Genomic DNA, 13,424 nt, shown 5'->3' with positions numbered 1-13,424 from the left:
ATTATATATGCCACAGAGCAGATTCTGCTTTCAGTTACACCTGTGTAAATGTGGAGTAACTCCAGTGGTGTTACTCTAGATTTCCACCAAACTTTCCCAAATTGAAGACGCTCCTATCTGTGTTTTTCCCCACTAGGGGCTCACTCCAATTTCCAGTGAAGTCAATGGAAAATCCGAGACTTCACTGGAATTTGGGTTAGGCACTAAGGGTAAAATTTTCAAATGTGCCTAAGTGATTTTGGAGCCTAAATCCTATTGCAAGTCTATGGGATCTAGACTCCTAAGTGCCTTAAGTCACTTTTAAAAATGGAACTTAGCTTCCTAATGCACTGAAATGGTTTTGAATATTTTATCCTAAGTAACTTAGAACACTTGGGAGTATTTGCAAGGCAGGTTGGTAAAAACAAACTTCTCACAACTTGTGCAAGAAAGGTTCTCCATTTTGGTACAGAAAAATGAAGAAGCAGCAGACAAGCTAGTAAATGGTTCAGAATTAGGCATTGTTGTGATCACTGTGAGATCCCACCTCCTGCTTTTTAGCTTTCTGTGGCTTGCTACTATGGAAAAAGAAAATAAAACGGGCATTTGAAAGACAGGTGTCCAAGGACAACTTATTTGTTTGCTCACACAGCCTGGCTCTGAGTGGGAAGCAGGGAGCCTGGGCAGCAGGCTGGCTGGGAGTGGGGAGGACTTTCTTGTAAATTTCATGGCTACAGCATGGAGCTGTGAAATTGACAAGAATGACAGACAACCCCTGATATAAGTAACACAGTGTCTACATGGACACTGTGTCACCCTAATGACACTGGCGTAAGCGCTATGTGGCTGCCTCTCGTGGAAATGGAGTTATTATGTCAGTGTTGTAGGGCACTTACATAAGATGCCTCATTCAATTCACCTTATACAAGTCCACTCAGACCTACTTCTTGTTCAGCCAATCACTGAGACAAACAAATTTGTTTACATTTATGGGAGATACTGCTGCCCTCTTCTTATTTATAATGTCACCTGAAAGTGAGAACAGGCATTCACATGACATTGTTGTGGGGGTGGGTTAGCTGCAGGGGGTCCAGGGACTCAGGCCCACCCCAATCCACTGGGTCCCAACCCAGGCCCTAACAGTGGCAGATGGTTCCACCACTGTGTCAGCGGGGATCCCATTGAAACATGCTGACCTGAATTCTGCCAACACACCTAAACTATGGTCTGGTATTCTTGGTCCACTTCCTACAACCCCTTTGGAGTGAATCTCTGACTCCTTGGATTCCTTTGTCTCCCCGATGTACGTGGCCAGCAGCAGTCCCAGTATCTCCTCCAGGTACTGGGCCATAAGCAGCCCTGGCATCTCCTCTCGGACCGCAGAGTAGCATAGCTCCATCTTGAGTGCAGGGCTCGGCCACGGGTGAAAGACATCTGCTTCCTTCTCTGGCTCTCACACAACTGAGCTGCAGGGCCCACCTTTTAAACTTCGTGTCCCACCCCTCTCCTTCTGGTGGGGTGGGTGTGGCATGCCTGGCTCTGCCCACCAGGGAGTGGAGAGCGGCTCCTCCCCATTAGTCTCAGAGGGAGGCCATGCCCCCTCACTACAGTAATCAAAAATAATGTAAAGTGAGCACTGTACACTTTCTGTTCTGTGTTGGAATTGAAATCAATATATTTGAAAATGTAGAAAAACACCCAAAATATTTATATTACATTTAAATTGGTAGTCTATTATTGTTCAACAGTGCGATTGAATTGTCAATTAATCGTGACTATTTTTTTTAATCTTGCGATTAATTGAAAATATTCTTTTTAATCATTTGGCAGCCTTACTAAATAGCTTTAAAAATCTGGGCCTACAAATGTTAAAGCCATGGACTATAGAGCTGTGATGATATATTGCACATGGATTAACCTAAATGTTTTCCTTTCCTGCAAATGTGTATAATCCACCTATGAAGTTAGAAAGTGACTCATTAGAGAACCCGTTCTTACCAATTCAAATGACCTTTATCTCCTCAGTGAAACTGCTACTTAATCCAGATTTAAGATATCCTAGGGAAGAATGGGTGAATACCCACAAGCTGGGTGAGGTATTGCCTGCAGTTGTTTTTTTTTTGCAATCTCCTTGCTGTAAAAATGAGAACATCAATAACTGAAGAAAGCTCATTCTTCTGGAGAGAGCACAAACATTGCAAGTTTGTGTAACAGTGATGTGTATCTGTGCTCAGAAGGTTCTGTGGTTACATTTACAGCTCTCTAGGATAACATTTTTGTCTTGAAGACAATCAGTCAGCCATTTTATGTGATTAAAAGTGGCCTGTGCCAATGCTTTAGGAAAGTTTTTCAGCACTCGTAAAGAAATAACATCTTGTATACAGCAAACTGCAGCTCTTTCTGCATATATATACAAATATACACACACACATACACCTGTTTTTTTCTCTTGAAACTGTCAAAGTCAATACTGTTTGGAGTGGTGTTGAAATTAGAGAGACAAGATGGGTGAAGTAATAGCTTTTATTGGATCAATGACTGTTGGTGTGAGAGACAAGCTTTCAAGCTTACACTGAGCTCTTCTTCAGGTCTGAGAAATGTACGCAGCGTTTTATAGTTAAATACAAGGTGGAACAGATTGTTTAGCATAAGTAGTTAACACACATTTCAAGGAACCAATCAGGGTGAAGTGGCCAGTTAACACTTCTCCAGTCACAGGGGGGAAAAGGAGAAAAAAAAAGTGTGGGGGGGCACTTAGTGGGTTACACATTGTTGTAACAAGCTATAAATCTAGTGTTTCTAGTGAGTCCATGATTTTCATTGTCTAGCAAAGTTATGAATTTAAGCTCCCAGGTTCATCTTTTGAAGGCGCGCAGATTTCATTTGAGGATGATGACTGAGAGGTCAGATGTACAGTGATCACTCTGTGAAAAGTGTTCACCCACAGGTGTTACGGGGTTTTGTCTTTTAGCCTTTTTTCTGTGTGAGTTCATTCAAGAGCATAGTGGTTGTCTCATTTCACTCACATAGTTGTTATTGGGGTATTTAGTGCACTGGGTGAGGTACACCACATGTTGTGACAGGTAAGTGTAGGACCCGTGGATTTTTGAGAGGTGTGTTGTGGTATTGATCACTGTAGCACTAGAGATATATCTGCAGGTTTTGAATCTGTTGTTCTGACAGGGTCTGCTACCGCTTTGAGTTGGTGAGTCCTGATCTGTGGGGAGCCTGATCTGATGAAGAGCTTGGAGAGGTGGGGATTTGTTTGAAGAATAGAAGCAGCGGTTTAGAAAATATTTTTTCAGGATACTATTGCACCATCTTCTAAGGGCCAAATCCTGAAGTCTTTGCTCAAGTAACTCCCTGATTTATTTCAATGGAAGTTTTACTTGAGTAAGGACTAAGTGAAAACTGAGTAAAGAGAGAGAGGATTGCCCTCACAGAGCGATGGGAAGGAACAACTGGATATTCATTTTATTTAAAAAAAAACCAGTAATCCAGAGATCTAGATTTCACAAAGCCTTTTTCTCACAAACACAGGCCTGGCCTATTGGCAAATGATTGTTGTTAGATATGAAGTGGTAAACCTGCCTCACTTATTGGTCCTGTCAAGAGTCTTAATGAAGGAAAACCAATAACAGAAAAAAAATCTAGGGTTACAAATTTGCCCTTTTGGGAACATTGATTTGTGAATAATGAGTTCTCAGTGCTGGAGACTCCATCTGTTTTTGTTTTTTTAAGATGCATTTCCAAGCTCTTTGGATGAACTTAGAGTACATATACCCAAAAGTTCAATATATGATCTCTACTCCCTTTGAAAGTGGTAATTTTATACAGGTGATACATGGCAGCCATTGTTTTTCAGACACATTCCAATTACACTACTATTCTTGGTGAAAGCAAATTTCAATCTAAGCCTTTACTGGTTTGAGATCAAGAAGAGTATTTCTGTATTTGATGGTGCCTTGTCCCATTATGTTTGTTACACTGTAATACCCAAGCTATGTTTTTATTTTGCACTTTTTACATCATTTTAACTGGAGAACAGCTGTGTGGGTCATTGAGACTCCCTCTAGCCGTTTTTAAACTTCTAGAGGTATTCAGTTCTGAGTAAGGTTTTACTCTTTTGAATGTTTTGCCTTTGGCACTGCCTGGAAATGTATTCCTAGACTTTTTAAAGATTCTTATTGCAGAGCAGAAACTGTGCAGAAATTTCACCATAACTTCTTGTTTTGATTTTTGCTGCTTATCTATTCTGTGGCCAAAAGGTTACACTCTTGACTGTTTTGCTGTGGCACTGAGCCATTTGCAACAGTCAGATGCCATTGTTTCAATAAAGAACAATGCAATCAAAGGGAGAGGAGTCGATTTAGCAAAAATGAGAACAGATGTCAATTAGATATTATCTCAATTAGGTATTTATAAAGTAGCATTTTGATTATAACTACAGATAATTGATAATTAAATATCACCAGACCAATTTGTTAAGGTCTAAATCCTGCCCCCAGAACCTAGCCCAGGTAACTTCTGGTCACCGGTGAATTCAGTGGGATGGGGAGGGATGGAAGGATGAATCTGCCTAGCCAGGCTGTGGTGAAGCAGTGACATCTCTGTATGACTCAAGTAGCTTGTACAGCCTCTAACACAGCCATCTACAAAAGGACAGGAACAGAGCATCTCTGGTTGCTCCAACACTCCTTTATGGACAAGTCCTTCACAATGTAATAGAATAATATTTGTTTGGGCTTTTTGAACCACCCTATAGAGTTTCCTACAGTAGGTTATCCCTCCAAATCGAATACTGTAAGGAAATTTAAAAAAAAAACAGAAAATATATTATTGTTGAATTTTAGAGCAATTTCTATGGAACCGTATTAGATTTCTCTAGTACCCTCTTGATTTTATACCTATTTGTGCCCCAAAGGCCTTTTTCTTCACATCCTACTGTGCTACCAAGCTGCCCAACAGCACACAGGGTGCTCCTGCTAAGTTCTCCGTATCATGTGAAGGTGGCACACCTTACAAAAAAACCTGCCTCCTAGCCAGCATAAGGCAATTACCCAGTGCCAGAGCATCCTCTGGAACCACAGTGGAAGAGGCAGGATAGAGCCCTAGGAGCCACTGAAGTCAGTAAGAGTTTCAGAGTGGACCAGAATGCAGCCTTAACATTAGGAGCCATGTTGAACGTTCATTTGGGGGAATAGCAACTACCTTTTTTCATTGCTTTTAGGAATCTTGTTCACGTTCTTAAAACACAACATTGGAAAATAGCAGAAGTGCCTGGAAAATGCAACACATCAACACTTTTTGGTTTGGATAGTGCCACAAAAATACTAATCTTTTTACTGGCAGGGAGAAAGCCTGGTAAGCAGCTCACAGCCTGAATAAACTGGCAGTGGGCTGAGTCATAGGTGTGCTTATGAGAGGACCCTTAGAAGTAGGATCCTCCATCTCAGTCTGCGTTCTCTGGTGAATATCCACCGCACAGCCACTACTGCAGGTTATGGGCAGACATAGTTGCCCTTGGTCACTGTTCTTTCCATACAGTCATTTGTGGCCAGTGGAGTTGTACAGTTCAAGGATCCATAGTCACACACGTGATCCATCCCATCTCATCCCATCCCATCCCATCCCATCCCATCCCTTTTTCTTGTGGGCTCTTGCACAGAGAGTTGCTGTGGTCAGAGTTTTGTTCAATGCGTGAAAGGAGGTGCGTGCGGATGCAAAAGAACCTGGCAGGCTGCGTGGCGTGGCTACAATGAATACATGACATTTCCGCTCTGTTTTGAGCCTTTCCTTGTCACAGAGGGTGGGTCCAGATTTGGCCCAGATTTCTCCTTTCTTTTCTAAAACCTGTCACCTACTATAAGTAGACATCATTCATTAATAAACCCCAAAGGGCTTTAGTGAGTGTTCCTGTAGTCTGGTGTTGAAATAATCCAAAGATTAAAACTGGCCTTTCTTCTCTGTAAAATCTCTTCTGATTTGTGTGACATGGTACAGCCAGACCAGGCTTTAAGGTAATTTTTGTTCAGATTGGATACAATTGAGAGGATAATCCCTTGCAACACTAAAAAACAGTTGAAACTAAGCAGGACCCGTTTGATGGTGTCATACCAGGAACTATAATGCTGCTCCTGATTGACATCCCCTCTGGGCATTTTGGAAAAATAACATCCTTTTCTTCACATAGATAAATGTCTTCTATTTAAGTCTCCTAAAGATGTGCCTATCAGTTAAGCTATCCATTTCATAGCCCTAAAAGCACCCACCAGGTTATGATATGGCAGGACAAACCTTGAAGGCCTTGCTAAGGCAAAACACACATTGAAGCGAGTGGGAGTTTTGCTTGAGTAACAATATATAAACTGGATTTAGCTGGCTATTGTTAGGAACTTCAGGCATTTCCTACTTTGACTCTAGCTTACAAAGTAAAGCTGGGCGGATGAGAGACAAAAATACATGTTGTTGGGCAGGTTTGTCTGAAAAGCCAGCAGCAGCCTGTATAATCTATTGCCCCATTGTGTTGAAAGGAATGGATTTTTCTGCTTCTTTCTGCCAAATGTAATGCAAGTACTTGCTTTATAGTACTACAGAGAGGATATTGAAGAAAAAACAAACAAACCCTCTTCAATGAAGATATGTACAGTAGATGCTGAAATCATTCAAAAGCCTAACTAAAATCAGCAGCAACCCAAGCAAACTGCAGTCTGTTTTATGTCAGCCAACTGCAGCCAATAAATGCTGCAAGAACAACACATGGCAACATCTGTACAGTGAAGCAGAAGTGAGTTAGAATTTAAATGGTGGCACCAGGTAGGTTAAAACACTACGAATGAGTGGGAAGGCCCTGGATATTGGGCCAGACTCATACTGGTTGTGGGAAAATGGGGGTCCTTGTATGTGGAAAGGTGCCCTTGGTCTGGATGATACAAAGCCTGCTGGCTGAAAGAAGGTGTTTAAGGTTACACAGTTTATGCCTGTGTTACACAGCTGTGTTTTGCATCTGTACAAACACACAGCTGCTAAAGAGGGAGCTGTAATTTTGGTTATACATGCTATAGTTTACTGGGCTGTTTACTAAATTTGTCTGACAGTCTCACTGAAGTATCTGACACCACTTCACCTTTAAGGATGATTGGAGATTATGATATTCAAGGAATTGCCCTGGAGTGCTTTATTTTCTGCAGCACTTTCAGTTCCTTCTAGATATGGGCCTGAGCTGCAAAGTATTGCAAAGCCAATGAGGATGCTGTGAGGGCTAAACACCTAGAGATCCTATGAAATTCAGTGGGAGCTGAGGGTGCTCAGTGCCTCACAAAAGCCGCTCCATAATTGTGGCAGAGCTGCTCCAGCATGAGGAATGAAATTCAGTAACCAAATACCTCCCCATCCTCCCATCCTTAGCAAAGCACCTGCAGCAAGAGCTAGAAATGTCACACATGGCAGTTACATTTTCCATTGCAAACTGAAGTGCTAAATACCAACCCACATTCACCCAGAGGCACTAGTCTCTCTCTCTACACCACACCTCTCCTTTTGTTGCAGTCATCAACCGACCTTTTGGTGTAATATTTAATGCCATTGTCAAAATAGCAAAGAGAATACAAGTGCCTAGTGGTGGTAGTTGAAGGCTTTTAAACACACTGAGTCAATTGCTAAATTACTTTTCTGGTTTCATGCTCAAAGCACCACAATATAAAAATGACAGTAAAGAGCACTAGAGCCATGCCTTTGAGTTGCATATAATTCAGATGGGCTCTGCACTTAGGTACCAGACTGATGAATGTAGCATGCCGATTGTGGTACCCTTACTCAAATTACATAATACCTTAGTCCACAATCTGGTATATAGACTGCAAAAGGATACCTTGTGGAGTAAGGCATTAGTAAAACTAGCACAGTCTGGCCTATAGTTAGGGATTAGATAAAATGGCCTTTGGTTTCAGCATATTGAAATGCCTACGCATTGAACAAACCTTCAGCTTTAACTCAAACTGCAGATTGACTCAAGCAGCAAAACACCTCATGAAACTGATGTTTGCCTGCAACCTGTGTTGGATCATATTAAAGAAGTTCTGTATTAAAATCACAAATGAGTTTGATTCCCTAGAGTTTAAATTTCAGGGTATTACTAATTAAGAGATCTCTTGGTTTTTGGTACTGTTTCTCTCCCTCTATGTGTGAAACTTGCAAGCTGCTAATTGCGTTAGTACATTCTAAGACAGAGTCTGTTCTCAAAGCAATTCACACAGAGAGAGAGACTCAAAGCAATACTCTGTAACAACAGAAACAGCACCCAGAGACTCCCCGCCCTTTTGTTGTATTAACAATTGTGATTAAAATAGAGATAGAGGATGTATGTGGATGGATGCTTGGTGTGGATAATAACTGAATGATCAGGGAGGTGCCAGCCTAAGAATCCAGTGTCCATCGGCTGAAGAAGGCGTCAAGTGGAAATAACCAGAGGACCCCCGGAGGGCAGACTGGAATCCACCCAACACCCTCAAGGATGGGAGAACCAAAGAACAAGATAACATCTAGCAGCACGGAGCCGTCAGGAATGTGCCATCTGCTGATTGATTCAGCAACAGCATGATGAAGCAATTCCCATAGACTGGTATAGGAAGAAATTCCTATAAAAATAGACTCTAGAAAGTGAGAACTTTGTGGGGGTCTGATTCTGCAAACCAACTTCCAGGAGCATCAGATGAGCATCTGACAAGGCCCTGCTCCCTCCTCATGTCCAGGCCACCTGGCCAGTGGCTTGGCATGAGCAACTCTAAGGCTGGTAACTATGATAACAACCTTGCAGAACCTCTGTGTGTGTGTGTGTGTGTGTTTGTATGAATGAATGTGTGAATAAATATGAGATGGAATGGAATATTATAACTATAACTAACTGCTTACTATGATTCTTTCTGTAGTCACCATAAATGTGGTATTTTGCCTTTTCCTCTTTAATAAGATCCTGCTGGTTTTTATTTTATTGGTAGAACGCCTGCTATTAAACAAACTGCATTCTTTTTACACAGAGAGGCATTTGAGGCTGTGCTTTGATGTTTGATTAGAGGCAGGGCTGGTAGAACCACCCATCATTAAAAGTTGCCTGAGATTTCCCGTTGTAAGAGCCTGTTTTCAATCGCCCATGTTTTAAAAAAAATTCTGGTGGCCTCTTCTTCAAGAAGCTGAAGAATTGTCATGGTTTGGAAGCGTACTTTAAATTTTGCAGGGGCAGGAGTGGCTTTTGTGTTAGAGATGTGCCTTTTGCCAGCCCTGTGCGGATCCAACAAAATATGGTCATGTTATAAACCTTTGAAAACTCACAGATCACACCTGCTCAGAAGAGACTTTCTAGAGTTTCACAGATAAAATCTCAGAAGATTCTGTCCTCACTGAGCATGCTCCAGCCCCGGGTTGAGCAGGATTTTTCCTACAATTCCAGGTCCTCACCACTTTAGATTAGGCCAGTTATGGGTCTGGGCATAGGAATTTAAGAACCATCTCTTCTGGCCTTTGCTCTCAGTGACTCCCTTAATCACACCCAGGTTGCATGGAGGAAGAAATTGCCTGATTCAGATAAAGGTAGCACAACCGCAGGACCTCTTTTGGGGGGAGAGAGGAAGGAGAGTAGATTGGGACAAGGAATCATGGATGTGGGTAGGAGACTGGGACTAGCGGCTGGCAGAGAGAGAGTGGGGATGGAAAACTGGGATTGGGAGTTGGATGGACATTAGGACAGGCTGGGCACTGGTGATGGTGATGATGGTGGGGAGAAGAACGTGAGGAGAAAGAAGAGACAGTTAGGTGAGAAGCTGGGAGGAGGGAACTGGGACTGGCTGAGCAAGGTGACTGATGACAAGGAGTGGAAGATGGTCAGGGAACTGGAAATGGACTGAGAGTGGAAGGGAAGACTGGAACTCAGAGGACTGGGACTGGGATGGGGAGTACTGAAGGGGAGATACAGATTGGCAGGGCAAGGAGAATGGGACTGAGCTGAGAAGCCTGAAAAGTGGAGACTGGGAGCCAGGAGTGGGAAAGAGATTAGGATGGGGACAGGTTGGAGGGAAAGAACTGGAAGGGGTCAAGATTGGGAGAAACAGAAAGAAGAGACTGTGTCCATTAGATCTCACTTCCCTCCAGAGCCTCGGAGCAGAATCCACAATCCCAGAGTCTGACTATTCCTTGGAAAAGTATCTCATTCCCTGTCTAGTGATGTTCCATATAGGGTATGACAACCTATTACTATCAGTCGCTGCATCAGCTCAAGTGGCAAAGGTCTGTGCAGTGGATCTAGAGGTTTTAACGCTGCTGGTGAACCATGTGGGTCTCAACATGATGCCACATGGTGGAATTTCTGTGTTTTCAGTGTTTTGTTTAATAAACCTAGGAAATTACACATATTCTCCTCACCCTACATTAAAATAACACTATTAAGGTTTCAAAGTCATGCGCTCAAATGTTAGGAAATACCAGAATTACTGTTGCCAGTGCAACCGTCACTCAACCATCTTGTGCATATGCATTAGGGGACAGACTTTAATGATTTGATCACATCCTGTTTTTTCCACTCCTGTTTGATCTTGCAACCTTAATAATGGTCTTTGAACATAGTTTCTGAACATGTAGTATATGTATATAGCACCAAATGCTGCTCACACCAATCTTCCAACTGAAGTCAATGAGGAAGTAAGGATAGCAGGATTTGACCTATTATCTTTAGATAGCTTAATAAATATTTAGTACTAAAGCTGAGCAAACAATTGATTTTTAAAAAAAGCTATTGGCTGCATTTGACCCAAATTTAGGAATGTTGCTGCGAAACTGCATTATTGGTAAATTTACTATTCACTAAAAAAATGTGCCCAGCTCTATTTAGGACTAGATCATGACACCCTTACTCAGCTTTTACTCCATGACTTGGCCCTGCTCTGACTATGACTCCCACTGCTTGGAGGGGAGAGCAGGGACCACACACCTGAGATTCCCCACTGCAAGCAAGTAGGTGGGGAGCGGGTAGGGCCCCAGCTGCACCCCTGATCACCAGTAAGAGTTGCTGTGTAAAACAGGGGAGGGATAGTAAGCTGCTCGTCTAAAAGGGTTGAAATAAATTACTCCTGCCCCAAAGTCTACACTGGGGGGGGGGGGAGAGGGAATCGATCTAAGTTACGCAACTTCAGCTACATGAATAACATAGCTGAAGTTGACATACTTAGACCTACTCACCGCGGTGTCTTCGCTACGGTGAGTTGACGGCTCCGGCTCACAAGTCGACTCTGCCTGCGCCTCTTGCGGTGCTGGAGTACAGGAGTCGATGGGAGAGCGCTCCGGGGTCGATTTATCGTGTCTAGACTAGATGCGATAAATCGACCCCCGCTGGATCGATCGCTGCTCGCCAATCCGGCGGGTAGTATAGACATACCCATAGTCTCTATGGCAACGTCAGCACTTAGAGCTGCGAATTAAGAGATTCACAGCTTGTGTACACGTACTTACACTAGCTCCACTGATAATAGCGGTGTAGAATGTGCAGTGGCTTGGGCTAGCTGCCCCCAAGTACATACCTGCCCCAACCTCCTGGGTATGTATTTGGGTGGCTAGTCTGAGCCTACTCCAGCTAGATTACCTTTTTCAGCACACGAGCTCCAACAGAACTAGCCTGGGTGCCATAGACAAGCTGGGACTCTCACTCCCCAGCTCCAAGTGTAGAAGTGGTGTAAGAGTGTCACTTCATTCTCTGGCCTGCTTCTGGGGAGGGCTTGGCAAAATGATTGGGTTGAAAAAAATTTTCACCAAAAAAAGGCAGATGCAGGTCAACCAAAACATTTACGAATCATTCCAATTATTCTGGTCAGCTAAGAAACCCTTCCAAAATCCCACCCCCACTTACTCCCCCGCAAAAAAAAAAGAAGCTTTTTTCTGCTATTTTTGAAATGAAATGCTTTGGTTTTTTGAGTCAAAACAATTTATCATTTTGAAATTTACTTCGCTTCTACAACAAAAATTTAGCAGGCTAAAACAATCAAAAATGAAACACTTTGTTCCATTTGAAACAATTTTTTGTCAGTTTTTTGGTTCACTGTTTTTTAAAATTTGTCTTGGGTGACCCCTGAAAAACCGTGTCATTTGCACTTCTCCAGGGGCCATGCAGCTAAGTGCCCCCACCCCTCCGCTCAGGACAGTTGGTAGAGTTACTCTCTAGCCCCAAATTCCCTGAGTTTTTTTTTTTTTAAGAGTCAGGAAAACAGGGTGATGTACAAGCAAGCTTGGGTACAATCATGCTTCCTTTGGGGTTGTTGGCATAGGTCCCAGGATCTATAATGGAAGCAAGACTGGGACACTTATTTGACTAAGAGAACATGACTTTAAAAACACCAATTCACTTTGTTTCTAAAAAGAAACAAAACAGAAAAAAACCAAAGATTTTCTTCCACAGTCAGCAACGTCCTGCCCCACGATATTAGGTGACGCATCTGTGACAGAAAATGAGAACAATTTTCATCTTTTTATTGCTGCCTTAGAAGCAATTGATAAACAATACACTTCATATATAAATGAGCATGTGTCAATATATGGCAACAAAATAAATTACAGGTGACGTATTTAACTTTAGAAGCTTGTACAAAATTTCCAAATATGAATTGATTTCAACTTAAAAACTTGAAATAAGTTAAAACTTCAACTATTCTGAAGACTTGAAATATATATATATATACAATTTCACTCCATCACATCATTTACAATATGTGTTTTCACTGTTTAGTCTTATACATCCATATACTGTATGAGTGAAATTTGTGCTGCTGTATGCTGTTTTACTGCAGTGGAGTAATGAAAGGAGATTCCCTGAGGGCACAAAACAGGTTTTGAGAGTTAACACTTGAGGGAACTTGACTCATTTTTTTTTAACTGGAAATACAAAATCCAAGTATTATTTACCCTTCCTCCAAGGATAGACTAATTCAGCTGGTCCTGCCTGAACACCTATTGATGTTAATGAGAGTTTTGAGTGTGGATAAACAGTTAACTTAAGTCTATTCAGCCAAGATGAATTAGATAACATTATTTAATAAATATGTGAAGAGTATCTGTTTTGTATTAGATCTCATTATAAGCTACATAGCTAGTCATGACCATCCATTTTGAAGCATTTGCTCCTAATAGAAAAAAATGTATTTGCTAAAACTGCTTTAAATGATGGGAAATAATATGAATGGGCAATTTTTAATGCCTCAGTATTTTAGTCATGTGCTTACTTTTATTAAATTGTATTAAAATTAAAGAGCACAGTACAGAGCTGTGTGGTAGCTCAACAAGTTAAGGATCCAATTTGACTCGAAGAGAGACTGTACACAGCAAATCCTGTGTTAAAGGGCTGAAGCTTATAGATTTACAAGCCATTGTGGAGGAAACAAAGAGAAAGGAAGATGTTTGAACAAACTGGC

Source organism: Lepidochelys kempii, chromosome 3, assembly GCF_965140265.1.
Source record: "Lepidochelys kempii isolate rLepKem1 chromosome 3, rLepKem1.hap2, whole genome shotgun sequence".
Classification (NCBI taxonomy): Eukaryota; Metazoa; Chordata; order Testudines; family Cheloniidae; genus Lepidochelys; species Lepidochelys kempii.
Note: the sequence above shows the minus strand (reverse complement) of the source record.